The sequence below is a fragment of the Vanessa cardui genome, chromosome Z, assembly GCF_905220365.1.
Source record: "Vanessa cardui chromosome Z, ilVanCard2.1, whole genome shotgun sequence".
Lineage (NCBI taxonomy): Eukaryota > Metazoa > Arthropoda > Insecta > Lepidoptera > Nymphalidae > Vanessa > Vanessa cardui.
Genome location: NC_061154.1, coordinates 15,460,331 through 15,485,506, shown reverse-complemented (window position 1 = coordinate 15,485,506; position 25,176 = coordinate 15,460,331). Strand labels below are relative to the sequence as shown.

Here is a 25,176-nt window from a genome sequence, read left to right as displayed (position 1 = left end):
TTCCACATATCATTTTTGGTAGTCATATTTATTAATTACGAGCAAAATACAGTTACAAATAAAGCTAAAAGTATTTGTTACGAACAGATTTGTGTTTATATACGCATACTACATTAACCCCATTGTCATGTGTTAGTCTCGTTGAGGACCTCACCATCATCGTTCATTACCTGCTGCAAGGAAGTCCACGTTATGTTTAAAATCGAACAAGATCGATAACATAATTGTTTCGAAAATATTAGTCAGATAGAATAATAGTAAAAAAATGTTCAAACTTATCTTCGTTTCAGATCCACGTTTACTAAACACGTGGATAGTCCTTGCGTATTGGAAGCGCTTAATCACAAACGTGTACCTAGTTACTACATAGGTGATATTTTTAACTTCACTTTTCAACTTCTCGGAAGTAAAGTAATACATCAAAAACTATACTTATAGTTAGCGTTTTTGAACTGTTCACTCCAAAGATAATGGGTTAAACCACCCCGAGTTAAAGGATTCAAAGGAAAGGTACTACTGTAAAAGCGCGTAATTACCTCGCAACCGTACAAAGCCCTCTCACATCAAGTAAAAACTTATTATACAAAGCTGTCTAGAAGTTGGATAAACAAGTAATAATATAATAATCGGACTCGCGAGTTTGCTCATCAAATTAATATTTTATTGTTAACTGACGAGTACAAAGACAGAAAGTTACATTATTGCTGAGTGCTATAGGCTATAAATTTTTTCTATAGCATGTACATTATACGAGCTATCCCAACTTTTGTCTAGCAAGTCGGAAAAAAATACCTCATAAGACAGAATTATTTGCGTGCGCTGCCTAAACAGTTGCTTAAAATTAAAAACAATGTACGGCTACCTGGTTTGACTTAATTATTGTCCGCGATACCATATCTCTATCTTTTATATACTAATACGCGAGCGAAGCCGCGGGCGGCCGCTAGTCACAATATAAGCATGTGAAAATTCACCAGTGCTGGATGAGAATTAAACGCACAACATTTAAGGTCGACGTCTACTATTCACGTGGATGACCTTAATGTATCATCACATTTTTGTTACACACTAATCGTATACTATTTATTTGTCAATTATTTCTATTAATGTACTTACAAATTTTTAGAAAAAATGTTTTTTATTATTAATGATAACAAACTAATTATTTTATTCAATAAAAAACGTGTCCTGTATGAACTTTGAATTTTGAATTTCTTAAAGTTTTAAATTTTTAAAGGATCTTAGCATTTGATTCGATACAAATATATTTATATTCTATCAAATCCAATGCAAAGAAAATCCATTTAGTGTTACCGAAATAATATATTTTGTATGTGATTTTGAAATTGTTACTCAGAAAAATTCTCTAGACTCGACTCGATGCTGTATAATTTTTGTTTAACTAAAACACGCAACAACAACAACAACAACAGCCTGTAAATTCCCACTGCTGGGCTAAAGGCCTCCTCTCCCTTTAAGGAGAAGGTTGGGAACATATTCCACCACGCTGTTCCAATGCGGGTCGGTGCAATACACATGTGGCAGAATTTCTATGAAATTTGTCACATGCAGGTTTCCTCACGATGTTTTACTTCACCGCCGAGTACGAGATGAATTATAAAGAAAAATTAAGCACATGAATCAGCGGTGCTTGCCTGGGTTTGAACACGCAATAATTGGATAAGATGCACGCGTTCTAACCACTGGGCCATCTCGACTCTGCGAAATACGCGCTGTTTGATAATTAAACTTGTATACTTAATCAAATCGGAGTCGTAATCGTACCGATTTATATTTATGTTAATTCATCGTCATTAAAAAGATTTATTAAAGAATATGTATTAGTGTCAATGATATGAGGGACACTTTAAAAACAATTAACTAAAATCTTCCTCTAGGGTTTGCGTGAACTTCGAGCGGTACGAGAGTTTGGTTAAGTTAAGGCTAAAAAACAAAATCAGTCTTGGAAGTGTTATTGATAAGATCATCTTGAGGTTTAGTTTTATAGAATCACTGCAATCGTAAATACATACATGCGATATTCGCACAGAATCAAGTGAACGTTTACAGATCTGCGTGATTCGTGAACCGCAGTCGGAACTCGGCGCGCTTGTGACGCGCTCGTGACTGTGTTTCATAATAAAGGTAAATCATATCAATATTTATTTCGATGTGAGGCTCTGCGAACGTTTTTTAATCTATTTAGAATTATACAAAATAGTTTTAATTTATATTATGTTTTTTTTTATTGTGTTTAATAATTATTGGAATATATGGTTGTAAATATTTTACATTATGTTAAATAATTTTTTTTAGGAGACTAGCTGTGTTTAAATTTTTTTTTTTCGTTTAATTATTTAATTTAACAAATATCAGCCACAGTATCACTTACTTAGATTTTTTATTCATAAAATATTGTTAAACATTTGAAATAGCGAAGTGTGATAAAAATATATTTTATTACGTGTTATAAAAATATGTTATCATTTTAAATGCGAATTATATTTTGGCCACAGGTGTTAGAAAAAGTAGGGGTTTAATATTCATGTCATAAATGAAACTGCTTCTCATATTTATGTTTCGAATACATCACAATGGTCGATAAAATTCTTTATTGAGACACGATGATAATTAAGTGTCCCATACACCGTTATGAAAAAAAAAAAATGTTATATATATTCATAAAGAGTACGTACATTGCTTTTATTATGATTTTTATAATAACACATAATATTCTGTTAATTTCTGTATGAAGTAATTATGTATCGGAGATGACGTTTGGCTTGAAAATAATAACTCAACGTATTAATATTTAAGTATATACTGTTATACCTTCCATTCAAACACAATTACATCTTACAAATATAATTTTCACTAAACGCATATATATTCATCGTAATAAATAATAATATTAAGGTACGGTTTAGATAATCGATTTGATACAATAACTATCACAATAGAATCCAATAAAGCTGTTTATATTTTGCCTAAGTCCCAACTAATATTATAAATGAGAATGATTTGTTTGTTTATAACACTTTCACGCCTCAGTCACTCAACCGATTATTATTAAATTATGCATAAATGTTGTCAGGTATAGAAATGACTATATATGGTACCTAGCTCCTGTCTTACAAGGCCTAATTAGTTGAATTATGCCACTCAAAGTTACACTTAATTTAGTTAGCGAATAGTAGGTACTTTTTCTTAGCAAGCTGCATTCAAATTTGGTAACGGCTCATGCTCCCGGTCAGCAATCTCGTTCTCAGTCTAGTGACTGACACCAGTGCCGGTTGACAAGTATTAAAGAAAAATAAAGTCACCATAAATGTGAAATAATAAAGCCGCGGGTACACGAACATCCCTAAAACACTTTTTTCTATGTTTGTGTTTTTTATTAGTAATAGTAATTTGAATTGTAGTTAGACCTTTAATTATTTTCTTAAACTTCGCACACATTTTTTACTAATGAATTATTTTTTCCACTAATATAACACATTCTTTTTTGAATTGATAAATTTCATCATTCATCATACTTGTTCAAAAAATAAATTTACGCCATTCAATATATGTACGGTGTAGGTGACAATAAAATATTGAAACGTTAAAGTTTATGATATACTTAAATTTTCACAACGTAAAATATTACTGGCTATTCAAAATAAAAATAGAGTTAAGTAGAATAAAATCTATTTAGGTTAAACTATAGACCCGGCTAACTTAGTATCCTTTTCCTTGCTAAGGGCAGAGGAAGTGCCCTTTATGCATCAGTGAGGGGCTATCGGGCGAAATTAATGAAATTTCAACATCGAGTCGACGTAAACAGGTGACCTGTTAATAAATTAATATCAGCCGTTGTGTTTTTATAGCTATTGCGAAAAGTTTACTTTAAATTATTATTGAACACTGAGAATTCGTTGTAAAAGCGAAACGTTTAATTTAGCTGTTCGAATATGAAATTCTCGCAAACTGCTGCAACTTTTCATGCGGCTTCTTTTGATTGAATGTTGTATTGAAATTTAAAATATTATTTTATAAGTGAAAAATTGGAGTTTTATTTATTGTCAAGTTACATGTATATAATATACAAAGAAATAGTTACGTTCTAACACTCGTTGTAGAATGACGTAAACTGTTTAAGAAAAGTTGGGAAATTTACTTACTAGTAATTAGTAATAGTTCATAAATAGTAATCATATTTTAATAAAAAATAAATATATCGAAGCTGGGCTAGGTGTTCTTTGGTGAAGATGTTTTCGAGTTTATTCTACCGCGCTGCTCTAGCGGTATGTGTTTCCAACACATGTTGCAGAATTTAAACAAACACTAATTGCTATGTACCAATTTTACAAACTTATAACGATTACATTGCGTTTTCTATTCCAACCCAACTTTGACCGAACCGGAACTGTGTCGTTGTGTTAGTAGAATTAAAAAAAAAGCAATTGCGATTCTGACTCGCACGGAGAGTTCCGTACCAATAGACAAATATAAATGGCCATCGACGTTACAATGCAATTAGGGTGTACAATTTTTGTCCTATCAAGTATCCCTACTAGCTTCAAATTATTCTAATGCTTGTTGCCAAATATCTTCATCCTCCGTCAGCGGGAAGTTCTTTATAAGTTTTGATTTATTTTGTAAATGTATGGGAAGCGGCTAAATATTTTGATTCAATATTTGGTATTCATTTCAATTTAGTCGTTCCTGAGCGAAAGGGTCTTGACGGACTGACAGATAGACAGATAGACGGACAACAAAGCAATGTTATAAGGGTCCCTTATTAAAGGCACGGAAGCTTAAAACGGCTTTACCAATTTTTAGCCGTTGTTGTATTTTCGAATTTGTTTGTAAAATTATCCCAATGATTTCCTCGACATTTTTTTTTCTTTCACCACCGAGCACGAGATTAATTATAAGCACAAATATTTATATTTTTCAAGTATCATACTTATATTAAACTAAATAAAATAAATTTAAAGATTATATAGGCTCGTATTGAGTTGCATTTTTTTAGTTGATAGGTTCTAAGATTCGTTAAATTTATTTTAGACGATTATTTCATAGAAATCGTAATATTATGCTTGAATAGTTTAAGTGCCATTGATTACACAAATAAATATATCGATTGTATTGAGTGTTCAAGGACGAATCGTGAGGTAACGGAATTATTTACGTTTGCTGGTGTTGTTACAGTTTTTTTTATTTGCTTGGAATACAATTAGCTAAAACCTTTTAGTACCTAAGTAGTATTTCACACCTAGAGATTGAAACGGTCGCCTCGTGTCTATTTCTTTTTTTATACTGAATAATTGGAAGCTATTATAAATTTATAAAGAAAGAGACTGGCTGAATTTCTTTCCCTGGTTCTTCTCCAGGTCACGGTATTTCCCTTTTCGAAGAGGTGGTACTATTTAATTTGACAATCAATAACTAAGTGTAAAGCTCCTGTATTGAATAAGTAACATATAAGAACGAAAAGCAAAATATGTTGATATATATATTTTACTTTGATTGTATGCTCCAAAAACGAGTATTTTTTCTACGTAGAAGACACTTACGTGGTGTCTGGGTGGGTAGTTCAGCCAAATTGCCAGTTTTTAATGTTCGTTCTTGGTGTTTTGGTTTCAAGGGTGAATTAGCCAGTGTGGTTGGACCGTAACGTTAGAAGCCTATTTGAACATAATATGTTTTACTTTTAATTTTTAATTCAGTAACAGAATATATATTTAAAACGTCTTATTTTGATTTGATTTTATTTGTCTATTTGTAATTACTTGGTCTTATTCAGAATAGACAGTTGAGTGATAATTACAAAGATAATGTTGGTAACTGAAAAGCTTTATACCTTTGTTTTTATATGGTTGATATCTTAATTAGCGGAACGTTAGTGTAAAATGATATCAAATAGAATCCGATAAATGAACTGAGATGACTATTAATCCAGTGGTTAGAATTAATCATATAATTGTTTCTTTGTAAGAGAACACAGCAGGTCTAAGCCTGAACAAGCATTGCGAAATATTTTTGTTATTAATTACGTGCTCTGCGGCCACGAAAAATATTACGAGGAAACCTACAAGTGTCGGATGATATTGTATTTGTATCTATGTATACCTATATCAGTTTTGGAGCTGCATGAGTAAAGAATCACACACGCTAAACGTTGAATATAGTTGCATTATAATCCTATTGGTTGACGCGGCGCAAACTAGTAAAGCGACCAATCGGCTATGTTTTTTCTAAAATTTTCAATCATCATCATTTTATTTCAGCTAATCTCTAAAGTGCTCTCATGTAATATTTATTATACATCGACACTCATCATGAATTACTATCCATTGGTGAAAACTGAATGAAAATTCATTTGGCTTTCGAATTTATCGCGTTTTGACCGATAGAAGGGATGGAGGATTTTGTTTTATAATACACTATAGTAGTTACTAGTGTTGCTTTACGATATTAATTCCTTCGCAAAATATGAGACCTTTATAGGTAAAGGTGAATTCGATAGGTCGAATGATGTTTTTCATTTTTTTTTTTAATAAAACTTTTGATGTTCAATTCGATATGATGATAAGAATTTTACTAACTATGAATTATTCGTTTGAATTAATTCGTGTTGAGTTTCATTCAATCTTGCATCGAATTATCGATGTTTAAGGCCACTAGCGCTCGATATACATTCGTATGCGGCACTCGAGTCTCTGGAGGTAAACCGCTTTACCTTTACTTTACTAACAAATATTGCACAATGAGAAACTACTTTAACACACAATAAGCTATATGTAATTACAACAATAATTACATGTAGTTTGTATTTTTTTTTTATTTAGTGTGTAACACGGTACAATACACAAATATCAAATCCAATAAGATTGCGTTTCATGCAAATTGTGTAATTTTAGTTAAAATTGATATCTTTAAATTGCGTTTTCAATCTCGGTGCTTTGAAGTAGGTACTCAGTGTGTGTTTGAAAGAAAACAATGAATATCTTTCATTATAACATCTGACATGATCCTTTGGTCAATGGACTATTGTGGCGCACGCGTTTTGTTTTAACTGTTGGATGACTTGTATGTTATATATACACTTTCCACAAAATGTTAAATGCAGGACAATGACAGATAAAGGGATAAATGAAAACCTGCATCTGATCTCGAGTCAAATTTCAAACTGGAATACAAAAGATATTGCTGTTTGATGGTCGAATAGGGGATCAGTGGTACATACCTAACCAGTCTTGCACAAAGCCCTAACACAAGGACACATAACATTATATAATTATTATTTATTTATCTAAATTTATATTTCATAATCACCGACTGTAATATATCTAACGTGTGTTATCAATACGCTATATAAACATCATTACATATAGTTCCTTTCTATTTATATATCCCCTATTTATATATCGTTCCCGGGTCAATGAAAACCACAAAATGTTCTTACATAATTTATTTAAATTGGTAATTAAAACATAAAAATTGAGCTGTAAATTATGTAAAAGGCGGATCATATTCTTAATTACTTCGTCAGGTTAATTCAGGCGTATATCAATCCGTATTAGCGGTAAATCAAAATCACGTCGCGCTTCACCAACATAAGCCACGGGATGCATGCGGCGAGTGGCCCGTGCTTTGAACAACTCTGCCTTCAGAAACAAAAAACTTGTTAATAGCTGTTTTGTATTATCAGCCAATGACTCCCGAAATTACACGGATAATATTAAGGTGTAATACTATAATCAATTAATAATTTGGAAATAAAAAATAATAAATCTAACTTTGATTTTATTGTTGATTTGATTTGATTTTATATATAAATATATATCAATGTTAAAATTTGCATGTTATAAATGCATATTGTAAGCAAAGCTGTTTTATGTGCCAATTGCTCGCTAAGTATTACCTACTGTCTTGTGAAGTGTCTGTGCAAAGTCGGGTTGATTGACTAAAGATAAACTATAAATTCATTAATTATTATACAATGTGTACGCATTAAATTATTTACATTTTCATTTATAACTACACTTAAAAATTTTGATATTAATTTTGCAATCTCTTATCAAATAAATACCGAACTTATTTTAATTAATGCTTGTTTGGAAGTATTCAATAGTGCTATTTTCTTCCAATGAGCATTAATCTTCTATAAGGATATGGATTACCATTGATTCTCGTTTGATTTGTGCGTAACGTTTTCTTATATTGGATACATAAAACACAATAACATATACTGTTCGCTTTTGTAAAGAAGAAATTAATATCTACAATATATGGTAGGAAACAATTACAAAATAAATCAAACTAAAAAAAAATTTTAAAGACTGATTCAAACTTTTAAATAATCACGTATATAATTTAATTTAATGTAGAACTGCCGTCGATTCGGAATTAAGTTACTATTTCCGTCAATTTACGTAAGTTTATTTAATACCTACATAAAATTATATAGAGCTTATTAACTCATCTCCCATACAAGGACGTGACAATGACATCAAGATACAATACGGATGATCTTATCTTTTAATGTGAATTCGATATACCAATTATATACCGATATTGTACCAATTGAAATGTTAATTAATGTGTCTGTTAAATCTCTGCAAGTTAAAAATATTAGCTTACGTATGCTAAGTGCGATGCAATTCCCATTGTATAAAATGCAGAAACTTCTATAGAGGTTTGTATTGTGCACCTGCGTTTATGAAAAATAAATATAATGTATATAAAGAATTAAAAACTGTACAGATGTAACATGTACTTGTGTGTGGCTTTTGATTGAATATAACCAGTTCAGGTACGGAATCGCCTTTTACCCGGAAACTTCGTCGCTTCTGGTGACGCAGTAGCACTTGTAGTCCCTTCCACATCATTGCTTTTAGGCCCTAGGTGATCTAGACACGCACGTGAGTGTTTCTGCCATACCTTCACGCAGGGCCGTATTTAGGGGAGGGCAACCGGGGCAACTGCCCTGGGGCCTCCACATGAGGGGGCCACGTCAGTTTTCAGCGAGTTAATAAATACCGAGATAGGGTAATGTTACTAATACCATACCAAATTATAATATTGTTACTACTTAATATTTTAAAAATTACCGATAAAAGTAAATAAATCATAGCTGACAGATTGAAATAAAAAAATCTAATTAATTCATAATAATATGATTATTAGGGTATTTACGCTTCTGTTTGTCTAGCCCCCACTGCTTTGTGGCCCGGGGGCCAGACCTTTAAATCCGACTCTGCCTTCACGTACCTACTAGAACTATATAAAGTGGTATATGGAAAAATATGAAGTGGTATAAATATATAAGTGATGGTAAAAGACAAATCGAGTTCAGTGTCGAATTACTTTGAATAGGCATTGTACGTATGGCTATTAGCTGGCAATATGTCTTTACATTTGACTTAATGGATTAAATCTGTTATTCTAGCTATGAATTCTCAGAATATCAGAAATATTAAATCCACGTCCATTTGTAGGCTAACTAAATCCCTGTGGTATTTATATGTATATATATGAAATACATACATATGCACATAAATATATGTTTATGTAAACAGAACTGAGATTTACTTCAATTCAGGGTTGTGTCTATTTTTCTTTTTATTATTAAATTCATTTTTTTTTATTAAAATCATGATTCCTCTGAGTAATAATAACGGATTTGTAAATTAAAATAATTAATTATAAGTTGAGATATTTCATTATGCTGTAAATATGCAAATTAAATCGAGGACACAGCGGCTTAGCGTGCACTAAGATTAAGAAAAACTAGTTACTTTTTCATTTGTTCTTTTTTATTGTATAGTACATATATATCAACTTTTAGTTTCCGTATATTTCTCTTTAATAATATTCAAAAGTATTTTAATGTACTGATAGATATATCGAGATTATGGTCAGTGGCGTAGCTATCGTAGGGCCAGGTGGTGCAGTGCACCAGGGCCCCGGAGTTTAGGGGGCCCTCTAAACTAAACCTTAAGCTTCTGAAGCTGGAAAATCAAGACCCTGCGCAAAAGATTTCTTATTTGCTATCTATAATTTTAAAGGGTAATTATTAGTTAAAGAGGGATGGGAAAGAGGGGATGAGGGCCCGATTCTTTTTCTATGCACCGGGGCCCTTCCTCACCTAGCTACGCCACTGATTATGGTCTTGTCGAACGCCAATGAAACACCAGTTAACTCGCGCAGCGTGCGCATGTACCGAATTGTTGATTTCCCTCAAAGATTGATAGGAAGGTAATCTTACACGCTGACACGATCGAAGATATACCGGGCTAAATAACCAATGTGACGTTGTGCCTAATTTTTGGAGAGATAATATTCTATGCTATAAATCTTATACAGATTCACAAAGGTTTACTTCAATTTAAACTAATTAAATTGCAATATAATAACTATAAAAATAAAATCCTTTTTGCTATGCCGTGTTGCTTATAAATAAATGTAGGAATAGAATATATTTTTAATGTATATGGAAATTATTAATCTTGTTTGAAAAAGGCATACGAAGAATATAATTATTAAAAACTATTATCAATCAATCAATCAATCAAAATAAACTTTATTCAAGTAGGCTTTTATAAGCACTTTTGAATCGTCATTTTACAATTAAGTGAAGCTACCACCGGTTCGGAAAGTAGATTCTACCGAGAAGAACCGGCAAGAAAATCAGTAGTTACTCTTTTTAAACATTTAAAAAATACAACGTCATGTTAATTAAATACCATTATTACAATTAATGTATCCTGCTTGGAAGTCAACAGGTATTAACTCCACGCTTTTTTATCATCTACAAAATCTTGTATCGAATAATATGCTTTTTCTACCAATGTATTTTTTACAAACGATTTGAATTTACTAAACGGCAAAGTTAAAAATTTCTGCGGAATTTTATTATAGAAATGGATACCTTGCCCCAAGAAGGATTTATTGACTTCGCGGAGTCGGAAACTTGGCGTTATAAGTTTATCCTTACTTCTAGTGCATATACAATGATTATCACTGATTTTATCAAAGTGATCAATGTTACTGTGAATATATATGATATTGTTGTAAATATGTTGCGACGCAACAGTAAGTATTGCTACTCTTTTAAAAACATCCCGAAGAGAGTCTCTAGCTCCAAGATTATAAATAAACCGAATTGCTCTCTTTTGTAAAATAAAGACAGATTCAATATCTGCAGCGTTACCCCAAAGTAATATGCCATATGACATAATACTGTGAAAATAACCAAAATAAACTAAACGAGCGGTATCAATATCAGTTAGTTGTCTAACTTTTCTAACCGCGTATGTTGCGGAGCTGAGTTTTCCTGTTAGGGATGATAAATGAGAAGTCCACTGAAGTCTGGAATCCAATTCTATTCCTAAATTCCTAAAAACCGTAGTATCAGCTACTTCAAGACGGTCACCATTTAAAGATATATTATAATTTTGCTTGCTAACATTAGGTAGGGTAAAAACTACACATTTTGTTTTTTGAGCATTCAAAACTAAATTATTTACTGTAAACCAATTGTGTTTCTGTGATAATGCACCGTTCACATCGTCATAGTCATTTTTTTTTTCCTGTCAACCTTAAAAATCAGCGAAGTATCGTCAGCAAACAACACTATATCACATATACCCTTAACATAGAAAGGAAGATCATTTATATATACTAGGAATAGAAAGGGACCCAAAATTGAACCTTGTGGAACTCCCATTTTTAACGTAGATCCAGAAGACTTTATTCCATTAATGAAAACTTGCTGGATTCTTTGACTTAAATATGAAGCGATGAGATCAAGAGCTTTACCTTTAACACCGTAATATTTGAGCTTATAAAGAAGCGTTTCGTGTTCTACACAATCGAATGCTTTAGATAAATCACAGAATACTCCAATAGCGTTCTGTGATTTCTCCCAAGCATCGTAAATATGTTTGAGAAGCGCAATCCCCGCATCAGTTGTCGAGCGACCTCTTCTAAAACCGAATTGCACACCATGAAAAATAGCATTTGTACCGAAATGGACGAGAAGTTGATTTAAAATAATTTTTTCGAAAATTTTACTTAAGGATGGGAGTATTGAAATAGGCCTGTAATTACCGGGATCGCTTCTGTTTCTAGTTTTAAAAAGTGGTAAAACTTTACTACATTTTAACAAGTTAGGAAATGAACCGGTGTCCAAACTCTTGTTAAAAATTACCGCTATATACGGAGCAATATCGTATATTATGTTATTAAAAATTTTTACCGAAATGCCCCATATGTCGTTAGTTTTTTTAATATTTACAGTTTTAAATACTTTTATGACATCTATTGCAGAAACCGTTTTAAATGAAAAATCAATAACGCATTTAGAAACACTATTATTTAATAACCTAGCTGCATTTGATGTAGATGATTTTAAATGAAATGTTATTTTATGGGGTACTTTATCAAAAAATGATTCAAATAAATTAGCAACCTCTAATTCAGAACTCGTGTATCTACTACCTGTGTTCAATTCTATTGGTATCATTTCCTTTTTGGGTTTTCCACTAACACTACTAATAACATCCCATGTGGCTTTAATTCTATTATCAGAATTCAGGATTTTTTTCTTTAAATATAAGGACTTAGCAGAAATGCATACTGTTTTAAAAATTTTGGAATATTTAATGACGTATTCTAAAAAGGCTACGATTCGATTCCACCGCCTCATATCATATAAGTCGTATAATTTATTTCTACTTTTATAAATACCAACAGTAGCCCAGTCACTAAACTTTAATTTTGTGTTACTATAACATGATTTCATTTCAAATATATTGTTAAATTCTTTTAGTATTACTTCAAAAAATGAATTATAATATAAAGCTCATTTGGATCCTGTGTCGTAAGATCTAGATTAGACAATTTATACGCCACAATATCTTTAAAATAATGTAATTTGTTAGCCGTTATTGGCCTGTATGTAATTATTTTTAAATGATTTATTTCTTTGTGTTTTAATGAAAACTTCTGACCACAATGGTCAGAAGTTAAATTATTTATAATTGATACTTCATATATTTCACAGTCACAGAACACATTATCAATACACGTAGAAGTACCGTCGGTTATTCGCGTCGGTTCATTAACTCTATGAGTTAAATTAAATGACATAAAGAAGGCGACCAACCGAACACTTAACGTAGTTTCTTTAAGTAAGTCGACGTAAAAGTCCCCACATACAATTATATATTTATTAGTTTTACATAGCTTTTTAAGAATGTCCTCCATAGTGGTTTCAAACAAATAATAATCTCCCGATGGGGGCCGGTACACGCAGACTATAATGTACTGTGGAAATTCCACGCAGGATAGTTCGATAGTACGTTCGATAGATAGGGCCACAATATCTTTTCGAGATTTACAAACGATATCATTCCGTACTAATATAAATGAGCCACCACGAATAACATTCCCTCTTACGAACGCACTTGACAGTTTAAAGTTTGAAATATTAAATATGTCAATTTTTTTTACCCAATGTTCTGTGAAACAAAATACATGTATTTTATAACACTCCGAAAATAATTCTATTTCATGATCTTTGCCACCTATGCCCTGTATATTTTGATGTATATAATATAACTAGTGGTCGCCCGCGGCTTCGCCCGCGTAGATAACGGTTCATAATCAGTCTTCTAATATCCCTACTGCTGAGGCACGGTCACATTTGAAGAATTACTGCAACCGGCGCTTGGATCTATTGTGATAAACCTCAAATTCGTGATCACAACACCTCAGCCAGACCAACATCAGCCACGAATCTGATGAGGTTCTTAGGGTCGGAGGCCATTATGCCCTGTAAGGACCGGAGTTAGAACATTTTATAGTTCTATTTTTTATAGTTTAGGCGTCATATGCAAAAACCAAAAAATTTTTGGTAGATTTTTTCCTTTTTTGTCCGAAAAACCCAAAATAACTTACGGAACCCTATTTATTTCAAAATAAAATTTAGCCTATGTTATGCGGGATTAATTTAGCTTTCGAATGGTGAAAGAATTTTTGAAATCGGTCCAGTAGTTTTTGAGCCTATTCATTACAACCAAACAAACAAAGTTTTCCTCTTTATAATATTAGTGTAGATATATATATATATATATATATATATATATATATATATATATATATATATATATATAATTGTTAATCACGTGATGCTTCCGTTTTTTGAAGCTTAGTCTTCAGCTGTCTTATTTCACATAAATGCATAGCAATATACGAAATAATTAATTAAAGAATTTTTTTGAAATTAAAGTGTAATCAATATACATACACTATAATAGTCCTTAGTCCAAAATCGCGAGAACCTACTTCTACTATAATTATCAGATATATGTATAATATGATGTACTAATTATAGCACAGGAAAAATATTTCCTTCATTAGACATGGTCGACAAAGAGGTGATCTACATTAAAAAAGCACGTGTTTAAGAACATAGCATATAAGTGACCTCAGAAATATGATTTTCTTGATTTACGTCACTTAACGTGACGTATACGTTGCCATGACAACGATATCATTGCGAAGTAAAGAATAATACTCCCGTTTGTTTGTTTTTACAATCATAATAATTCATTTCATTCGGTATATAAAGCTTTAATAAATTAATGTTCTGTTTATATATTTTATATGCTGTAGATATACATATACATACGTATGATATACATATATGCATTCTGTTTAAATGAAGGTTCTGTGTCTACGTATGTTTTGATTTGACAAATTGTATCCTCTATAGATTATCTATTATTGTTTTATAGAATTGCTCATTTGATAAAACGCACTAATCCGGATCATATAGTCTTCCGATCTGATCCTATTTGCTTTAGATAAAACCCATTTATTGTCAAACGTTATAAAACGACGCTACGGTCCATGGCGGCGTAGCGTAGTTTTAACGTTTAACGTGGCTGAAATTGGGTTACATTGAATCAATCAATCAGTAACTTATATACCTACTATTTAAGGGTGCTTATATAAATATACAGCTATATAATATCGATAAATTTTGAAACGTATTTATTAAAAAAAAAGTTTAGCTAGTAATATTTGAACGTTTTTCAATGTAATTCGTCATCTGTCTTCAAAAAAATTCTTATAATAGTGTCACAAATGCTAATCTATGGGGTTACATGTATATTATAATAATTATATATTTTATAAACGCATATTTTGTAAATGTAATCGATTTCATAAAACTAAGTGCAACGTAATTGGAATAGTTTAAAAATAAAATTTTGTTTTAATTTTAAAACCTGAGAGAGAAACAAAAAAAAAAAAAGTAAAGGTCAGTCATGTAATGTGAATTTTATTTTGGTCAAATGGGCTTTATTTTTACTTCAGAATTATAATATTTATAAAAATTAAAAATAATAAAAAATATTTCTTGCACTGTTGTATACTTTTGGTTGTATAGGTTTAGTAACTATTAAAAAAGTAAAAATTTTCTTAGCTTACAAAGTACAATTACTTAAAAATTATTGTTTCTGATTGAAAATTACATATGCCGTCATCCTTTTTCCATAGTTACTTCATAAATAACTGTATCCTGACTATGGTTATAATTATACTGTAGTGATAATTACTATATTTTATACAAAACCTATTTATAAAAATCTTATTAAAGTCATCGTATAGCAATTGAGAACGTTTTTCTAATGTATATTGAAGATTTACCTATTTCGTAATAAAAATAACTACTAACTACTCTAATAATAATATGATATATAATAATTTTGCAGTTGATTTTATTTTATGTGAAGTAAATATATTTTTAAGCTGTTGTTATATATGAACCAATATAATGTTTACGATATTAAGTTATTATATTAATAGTAATAATTGTGGTTTTCGGTGATTTATGTATAATGAAAATAATAAATACAAACTTTACCTTTACGTATATACACATTGGTTTCCATGAATCAATCTCAAGTACTAAACTAATGAACCGTTACGGCTCACGATACGATCAAAGTTGCAAAATAATACAAGACCTAGCCATAGAAAATTCTATTACTCTTGGCTAAAGAATTAATTGAATTGTATTGAACCAACAATGCCATACTTTATAGTAAACAAGTACACACGATGTTTTTCTATGAAATATTATTATCGAGTACGATCAATGATAAGATAATAATGTTCAAAAGTGGCATTTTCGAAGTGTGGAACAGGGCAAAATTAAGTGGATACAATATGAGCCTGTTGACCTTCTGAGTAAAAATGCGTAAACTATAATAGGATGTCAGAATAATATGTGTGCGGATGTGTCCATGAATATTGAACTTTAGTCATACATGCGATACGCATCTTATGTGTCAGTGAAGGAAGATGTTATGAGGAAAGTCTGTATGAAAAATCTTAATGCTTTGTACTCATACCGGAACAGCGTGGGTTGCAATTAAAAATAATATAACCAGAAAATATTATTTACATTTACGAAATAAGTTTTTAAATCTACCGATTTTCATATAAACGCTTTTGAAAATACTAACGTAGTTATTTGAATGATATTAGGTATGTATAAAATTATTCTCATTAAAATGTATTTAGATATAGACTTATTTCATTTAATAAGTAGTTTTTGTTAGTATGTATTTTTAATGAAATAGGTTGATATTTGTTTCATTACCTTGATTTTTTGTTAAGATGGTGTGCAATTTGTTACTATGATCGTATTAAGGATGTAATGTATTATCTACGTAGCAGTAATTTACCAACAACTCAACACTATGATACTAAACACGAACAATAAAATTCAGATATGACACGTGCGCTTTTTCCACTGAGTTCGAATATAAAAGTTTGGATACTATTTTAACTCTCGGGAAAATGTTTGAAATGTTTAAAAGTAACTTACGTCTAAAAGCGCTCATAGACAATGAGACAGATATATAAAACATCGAAAACAGTACTTTGATATCGTGTTGAATGAAATATCTGTAATTATTTGTTAGAAAAATAATTTACACTTTGTGTAAGTTTTATTATTGTATGTTCAGACGTGTCGAATTGATTTCAACTATAGTTGATCGATGACTCTGGTGAAGCCGACACATAGTGCGTCTACTTTCTTGAGCACGAGGCGGTTGCATTCGCTACAAAGGAAACGATTTCGCCAATTGAATCGTAGTGGCAATAAGTTAGCTTGGCCTTGGCACCAACCTTGCTTTAAATAAATAATAGGAGTGTTGATTCCGTCTTAAGAACATGTTACGTGTTGAGTTCATGACTCCACTAGAATTGAAACCTTTTTGTTCGATTCCGCCTATTATTTGTGATATTAATAGAGCATTTTATAATTAATTTTGACGTATATATTGCGTAAACACAGTAGGTAATACGGTTATATTTCGACAACAAGAATCTGAAAAGCCAATCAAATATCCTATCCACAAACAAAGGTGCATGCCAATCCCTTACATGCACGTTGTGTCAGAAGTGGAATTCTAATTCAAACATTTCATAAATTCATAATTCTAGGAACGAGAATTGAATGTTAACATGAATTTTGCTTTCATTGAAAATGTATTTCGAAAACGTCCATTGTGTTGCGCTGGGTGTTCGGTGCACAGGTATCTAGTAATTTTAGGCTGAGTACCTTTGCAGCATAACTTTCCTGCACGGCAGTAGAGTTAACAGTTTGGTTGTGTTTGGTACAAAATGTTTAAAAAAAACTTAACAAATTGAATAGTGCTAATTTGGTATAAAGCGTCATCACACAAAACAATGTTTAATATCGTGAAGTTCCTGTGTAAGGGGTAAACAGCCCGTGTCATTACAGATTATAATAAAGCACGTCTCACGGTGGTTGGTCGGCGAATACATAACGTTGTAGACTTGCAAATATTTGTATTATTTTAAAAAAACATCGAAGAAGCGACCACGTTTTTATTTTAGTTTGTTTCAATAAATAAACTAGTAAACAATTTATAATACTTCCGTTCGCGCAACAAGCGACATTATATATGTATACTTATTATATGGTCATTACCTGTTTTTTAAGGACTGTGCGCCTATTATTGTTACGGGCACTTAACTTTAACCATCGACAATGTTTTATTGCACTATTTGAATACAAACTTACACAAACTTATTATTTACGAAAATATACAAAAACATTAGGGGATAGTATCTAAAATTATTAATACTTAACGTCATAAAAACAATGACACACTATTTGTTTAATTATATCTTTTTGCAAATCGACTATTCCTCGCCGTCAAGATTTATACAGTATATATATTTAAGGGCGTAATGTTTACAAGGGTCATAAAATTAAATACGCACATATACTGTAATGTATTAAATAAAATTATAGCCTTGAAACTTTTCTAGTAAGGTTTTCTAGTAAGAGTTTGTATTGGTTAATTCAGTTAGACGTTTAAATAAATAAGGATCCTGATCAGTAAGCAAAGGTTTTGTATGTAAATACATTTAAACCTTTATGTTATAATGTGATAAATATATTAATGTTGAAACGTCTTTAAAAACAGTAGACAGCAAAAAAAAAATACTTATCGTACTTATCTAAGTTTTAATAGAATAATATTTAAGTAAACTTGACTTTAAAATATAACTGGTTATATATTCTAATTCTATGTATTTTCTAATCGCTAAAATATATTGTTTAAAAACTGATTGATTGACTGAATGATTTACTAATTACATGAAACAAACTGATAAATAATTATTTATAAACCCTTTTTTGGTCGAATCCACAGTGTCTTACAAGTATTCGTATTAAATTAACAATAATAGAAGTAGCACATCGATAAAACTTGTAAGGGATTATTAAATATAATCACTATTGTTTACTGCAATTGATACTCCGAGTGGTTTCAAGGACTTTTCGTGATGATAAAACACTTTTAGGTTATAAAAATAACTTTTTTTTAGTATAGTAATGTAGTATTTTTATCTGGTATAATGGTATATAGATGCAAAATTAGATTTTCTTTTTCATGATTGCTCTTTTTTTACTATAAAGTTGAAGGCTGAAATGCTAATGCGTCACCTGTATGTACGTGGACCTACCAAACGGTTATATCTTTAAATAAATCATTATTTACTTAATGGGCTACTAGCTCTTGTCTACATCTATGGTGTCTTCGATTTAGCAGATGTACCTGCACCTGTTATTACTTGGTCACTATCACAGCAGTAAACATAAGTGATAAAAATATATTAGGTGATACTTATAGTTATAGCCACATAAATACGTCTAGTAAACTCTCCCAAAAGAATACATACATTCCATCAAGTATAAAAATTGAGGATATGATTAGACATTAAATGTTATAAGTAAACATCGGATTATATGCACTATCGCAATGCCAAAATATGCTTGCAAATATGCACTAAAAATGGTAAAATATGCACAAACAAAAATCATTTCTAATTAGATTTTGACATTTAATTAACTATTCTAATCATAACTTATAGTTTTAATTAACTATAACTTAAAAGATTAGAAAACATAGAAAAAAATAATTTATTTATTATAATTTTGTAAAAATAAACAATAAATTTTTTTTCCATCTTTTTCACAGTAAACTTGTGACGTTATATTCTTAATATTAATTCATTCGCTAAAAATGATCTTTCGACGTCAACTGACGTTGCCGGACAAAACTTGAAATTGGGCGCCATTCCTGCAGATATCTCTTCAGGAACAGTTTGTCCGGTGCCGTTGACAAAGGTGTCAATTTTATTTATCCCGTCTAGACTAGTCTAACTACAGAAATAAGAACTTTCAATGAAAAAGTACTGAAATATGCAATAATGCTATAAAATAGTATTATATACATTTGCATATGCAAATATGCAAATGCATATAATTCGATGTCTAGTTATTAACTAGTTACAAGTAATCAATAAGTTGCTGTAATTTACATACTTGAATATACAAATGTAACAGTGTGTACTTCGTACTGCCTATGTGTACTACCATAGTCTATTGTGCTCATTAGTGAAAGTAATATCAAAAAGGATACAACTATCTATTTTAATATTTTATGCAGATCTACGATAAACCCGATCGAAACCTAGAATTATAGATAGTTTCAAAATAATGATTTATTAGTCGAATACATACTAATATATCGGTATAATTCGTATATTCGAGATAGGTATTTCGATATCAATTTTATGAAATTCACTAATATGACAATTCAACCTGCGACTATGTTTGTAATAATATATTTTTTTAATTAGTTTGTTATTGTTGACATGAAAATTGTGAGTGCTGTAGTCAAAAAAACTCACAGGCCAATCCGAATTTCAAGAGCAAAGGATAAAAATATATAGAAACGTGTTTAATAATCAAAATTTATACGTAAATATATACATATAAATTTTGATTATCAATTCAAATCATTGGTTTATTCAATTTTGTTAATTCTACACAAGTGAAGTCGGGTTATCATCAAACATATATTTATAAATCTTCCTCGGTGCTAATGGATTTTTTGCTAATATAAAGTTTGCATTGTAAAATAGAAGCAATTTGATTTTTAAAATATTGCTATTGTTTTCCGACGGTCATAAATATGTCATTATTTTTTTTCCAATATTTCATTTCATTTTCTTGTTTAGATAAAATACACTGTGCTAAATTCCACTTTGAAAAATATTAAGGTATTCAAGTAAAGTAAACGCCGGAAATACGAATAAGAGTGTAACCACTATGATTTCCTTCACCGAATATGAAACGACTTATTAGGGCAAATTAAGCGTACAAAAACTTGTCACTTTTATTCGGCTTTGAACCTGAGACATTTGTCAAGGTTTATATGTGCATTGGGTATCTAATACTTATTACATAAAAATGTCTATGATTTTTTATTTAAATGACGTTTCGTTTGTTTAAAAGTAAAAAATAAATGATTTGATGGATTGCCTTGAAGGATGAAAAGTATTACTTATTAGGTATCACTCACAGCTAATGCACTAAGCGATTATGATGTTTTATGTACTTAATTGTGGTTTAACAATACAGTTCTTATAACAACTCGCCTTAGTTCCCAAGGTTAGCAGAACTTTACAATATAATCACAGTTCCATCGTGTTGATCTGACAAACTTATGAGCTGGTGAATTCGGTCATCTGTCTTTCTGTGGTAATATACCTTGTAATTTGATGTTCCGCTTGACGTATTGTTGAAGCTACGTTTTATTCGAAATAAAATAAAACGCTTTAATAATGCTAATGGCATTGATTGTAGAAAATGTTTTTTCAATCGATAAATTAAAATAAATATTAATTTTTTTTTTACAAAATTTATAAGATTTTTACTATTTAACTTGGCAGAGTAAAAGAGCTCCTAACTTATAGACGAAGCTGCAGACAAAAATCAGTGGAAATTGATGTAACGTTAATTTAAAATTTACTTTGCGGCTTTGTGTCTGTCTGGTTAGGTACCAACCACTGATCAGATATTCTAACACCAAACAGCAATGCTCTATAGTATTGTGTTCCAAATTTTAACTACAGGCACAAGGGACGTAACAACTTAGTTCCTAAGGTTGGTGGTGAATATGTAGTAAGTAATGGTTAATATTTGTGGTTACGTACAATCCGGTGACCATTTGCCCCTTCCCCACATACATTATAAAAATAAATAAGAAACAGGTATTTATAGGGATTATGTTAAGTTGAAAATTAATTAATGTTGAAATTTCACTTGTGGAATGTTTGCGGTTAATTGGATTAATAGGAATTTTTCCATAAATTACTTGAATACGACTTCGGTACATTCGGAGCGGGATATTACTGTAGATATCACGATGTCCGGTAAATTGTTGCTATTCAATTGTTAACAAGCTTTTTATTGTTTATAATTTATCTCATACCCGACGTCAAAGAAAAATACGCGAGAAACCCTGTATGTTAGATAATGTTACATATATTGGATACAAAACGTGCATTTGAGAAGCATGGCCTAATAAACTCGAAACCTTCCTCTAGTGGCGTGAAGGTCTTAGTTCCTAGGATCACAGGTACATAGGTCATATTTACTTATCTTAATTTTTATTCTGATGTAAAATTATTTTCTATCATAAATCAAATAATAAACATGACTTAGAGAAAAATGAAGCGGATCTTTCAATTATCATTCAATACATAGCACGCGTTAAAATTATAATATAGCTAGATTTTTAAATGTAATACACAAAATCTTACAATATGTCATGAGAAAAATCGATGTATAATAGTTAAACAGTTAGGTACTTGTATATAATGTGCAACTGTCCTTGATGAATACAAACGAATGTACTTAGCAGGAAAAAGCGGTTATACGTGTTTTTCATACTACAAGTATATCTATAATATTGGGTCATGTTGACACTACGAATTTATGAAATACAGTTTTAATTCTTAAATTAAATCTAATCAATGAAATTAATGAGGACATAAACGCATTTAAATAAACCTAACTCCTTGAAAACGAAAATTAGTATAGGTATAATTTTAATATGTTTAATTTAAGTTAAATTTCGGTGAGCGAAGTACCTATATGTTAAGTGCTACTAAACTCGTTGAAATATCTGTGTAAATATTTTTGTACATAGTCTATTTAATTTGCAAGGAGTTATGTAAAACTTTTCTAGCAGACGAAATGTTTACGTTCAATGGTCATGGTCGAAGTATTTTATTATTGCAATCAAAGAAATAATTGATTTTTTATTCAGCTGCCTTGGAATGCAATTCTTATGAATTACAACGTGACCGGGCATTGTTTACATATTTTTCTCGACACCAATTATTGTACTCAGCAAGGATAGAACTTTGCTATTAAGTGATTTGTTGGCGCTGGAAAATGTTGAGTACATTGAAGTAAAAAAGTAAAGTGACAGCTTGTACATTTCCCACTGATAAGATAAACATTAAGCCCTCTCTTCACCACGCTGTTCCAATGCGGGTTGCTGGAATGTAAATGTGGCAGAATTTCGATGAAATTAGACACATGTAGGTTTCCTTCACCGGCGAGCACGAGATGAATTATAAACACAAATTAAGCACTCATATATAGTGGTCCTTGCCTGGGTTTGAAACCGCAATCATCGGTTAAGATGCAGGCGTTCTAACCACTGGGCCATCTCATCTCAAGTTGAGAATATTGTTATAGTGAATTTCATTAAGTAGTCCTCTGAAACCTGTTTCCTTGGTTCGTTTTTATACGAGTCTTTTTATATTGTCTCTCTAAAGCAGAACCGCGTGACAGTGCTATTATCGTCAGACAGTTTAAATCATAATTTACTCATACTAGCTTAATCTTACAATATCTTGTGATTTTAAAACACCTTAAATATATTTATAGCTTTTTTTTTTTACAATATTAGTATTTTTGTGTAGCGTTGATTCTTTAATCTCTCGATATTTTAATCCGTTAGGATTTACATTATTTTTGATATTCTAAGATCGGTCAATTTAAGGCAGCACGAATGTTGTGAATATGTAAAGCAAATATAGGTATGAAATTCCTGCGGCTGCCGTTGTTTGACTTGACATCTTATTGTTAGTTACAACGAGTGTTAATGCACTCAGCATATATAGATAATCAACAAATATGTGCAGAACCAAATTTAACAAGCTCTTATTGCCTATCAATACTAAGCAATTAAATTTCGAGTATTAAATAGTCCTTGTTATTTTGTAAGGGTGCAAATATTTGATTTATAAGAAATTAATCACACACGATCGGATTGTTATTTCTAAGCAACCATACGATTACAACTTAAGGAAGGTCTAAAGGACATTGCAGAAGCTGTAAGCATATCCGATGGTGCAGAAGTTGAGACCAGAGTTAACGATTATTATCGATGACGCATTAATGTGTAATTTCCAGCTAAAACTTGGCGACGTTGTACACTGCAGTAACACTGTTGCGGGTTAAATGAAGGAAACGTCCACTTATGACGGTCAACGGCATGGAGTCTAATAAATATAATGTACCTCTGTCATTCGCATTGACAACAATCAAATCACTCTGTCTGGCTCCGATTTAACCTTTGAAGGTCTTGATTCATAAGAAAGTATTCAGAGAGGAACAATTACTTTGCTATGGATCATATAACTTATTATATTTTTCATTACATACAGCAACTATGCAAATTGAAAAACAACAGGCTTCGATTTAGGAAAACTGAGAGCTCAGGTCTTCATGAGGGCCAAAATTTAAGCGTCGTCGTCGCTTAAAATTTGGCGTGAGGCATTAAGATGTAGCCTTATTTTAGGATATTGGGAGAGATAAGGTTTTCTTTTTGAACATCCAGGTTATTAATTACATACACAACTTTTACTTCGATGTGGTTCAGTGAGTGATTATTTTTAACAATTAGTTCTAATTAATACTATTTTCGTATCACTGATAACTTTTTGGAACTGTCGATTGACTGATTTTTTAACAAATAGTGATCACTAAAAACAAGTATTTGTACAAGTCGCGAAATACTTACGCGTTTGGAACAATCGAACATATGATATGTTATCCAACACAAAAAACAGTAACGTAGACGCACTTGAAGTTGTGTAACTGTTGTTTACACAGTCAATTGATTTGATAAGTAATTGTTAAGGAAGTCAAGAGCCTTTGTAAACACTTTATTTCCCACAAACAAAAGCAAAACCAACATGAAAGTTTAAATTATTTCATGTCGCAAGTTCATGATGAAGACGATGATGAGATAGATGTGTTACTTGGTACAAAACCCACGAGTTCTGGGATTTCCTTTAATCAACCAACAAAATCATGGCAGGCCTACTTCCTTATCACCAGTACTAACTATTCAACAGCATTTCCATTTGAATGTATGATACATGCGGGCGATTATAGATATCTTCGACTTCTTTCTACATTTGAACTGGCTTGACCTGCTTTCGTTCCCAGAATATTTTTCGTACAATGTGTAAAATGTAAAGTAAGTGTTGTAAGCCAGAATTATTCAGCCTTACAAAACTTAGGTACTCATGACAGTAGAATCTCCTTTCGGATAACATAACAATTCAAAGTGCTTTTATGTGACTGCTCAAACAATATTTTGATTTCTATATTTGTTGAAACTGTAACAAAGTCTAACCAAGCCGATTTTCATAAAAAAACAAGTATATGATGGAAGCCTTTGAATGGTTTAGAGTACA

At 31.1% G+C, this 25,176-nt stretch overlaps 1 protein-coding gene across 2 annotated transcripts in view; it reads left to right on the top strand.

Annotated features, from left to right (window-relative positions):
• The first annotated feature begins 1,996 nt into the window (after positions 1 to 1,996).
• Positions 1,997 to 25,176, top strand: part of LOC124543178 (proton-coupled amino acid transporter-like protein CG1139) — a 41,492-nt gene continuing 18,312 nt past the window's right edge. The window contains exon 1 of one of the 2 annotated variants that reach the window (XM_047121257.1): positions 1,997 to 2,145. The gene's annotated coding sequence lies outside the window, so the exon portion shown is untranslated. The remainder of the gene's footprint in view (positions 2,146 to 25,176) is intronic. The other variant, XM_047121258.1, reaches the window with a different exon arrangement.